Consider the following 1,062-nt stretch of genomic DNA (forward strand, 5'->3'; position numbering starts at 1 on the left):
CCCATACAATGAAATATTATCTTTCTATATATATAGAAAGCTAATATGCTAAGTGTCCCTTCCACCATCTGACAGGTTTCTATGATGAGCACTGACCACTAGGGGGCAGATACTCAACGCAGAAGCTGCCGAGCTGCAATGACTTGTCAGCGATGGTTCTTGGGTGACACACCCCAAAACCAGAGAGGAGGGAGCCCGATTCCTCACGTGGCCGTGCAATTCCACCTTTGGCCATGGATCATGTTGTTGCTGGGGCACTGTTGGCCCTGGATCCAGTTTATTGCACACTTGCGTTTGAGTTCCATACCCTGTATGACAGCAACTTTGAAGAGTCCTCTCCAGGACTCTTTGGGAGATGTTGGAGAGCCAGTTTCAGCCCTATCCCTGCAGGCCAGACTGAGGAAGCCCACCTGCCTGAGGGACCCAGCTCACTCTGCAGATGCCAGGGAGGGGACCATGGGAGTTTGGCTCTAGGGCATGTTCAGCATGTCTAGCCCAGTGCTGCCGTGCCAGCCACCTTCTAATTAATTTCCTTTCAATGTGTATGAATTTGTGCACCATGTGACTAGTTTGCCAATAAAAGAGAACAAAGTATTATACATACTACTGCATAGATTAACCTTGAAAACATTATGTTAAGTGGAAGAAGTCAATGACAAAGAAAATATATAATACAGTCTATATAAAATGTATGACTGTATGATCCATATGAAAGGTCCTGAATAGGCAAAGAAGGTAGGTTATGTTTAGAGAGTAGAGGCAAAAGAGATGGGAAATAACTGCTGATGAATATGGAAATTTTTTGAGGGGTGATGTGATGAAAATGTGTGGAATTCAATTGGGTTGACAGTTGTACAGCTCTGTGAACATACTAAAATTAATTGAACTATACATTTTAAATGGGTGATGTTTCTGGTATTTGAATTATAGTTCTATACATCTAAAAATACAACAATAACGAAACCTGAGTGACAGGGCTAATTGTGTCATTGTGTCATGTAGATATCTAAAAGGAGATTGTGGCTATACTGCAATGACCAGTTAAAGGTGATATCTACATGC

This window comes from Myotis davidii, unplaced genomic scaffold, assembly GCF_000327345.1.
Source record: "Myotis davidii unplaced genomic scaffold, ASM32734v1 scaffold259, whole genome shotgun sequence".
Lineage (NCBI taxonomy): Eukaryota > Metazoa > Chordata > Mammalia > Chiroptera > Vespertilionidae > Myotis > Myotis davidii.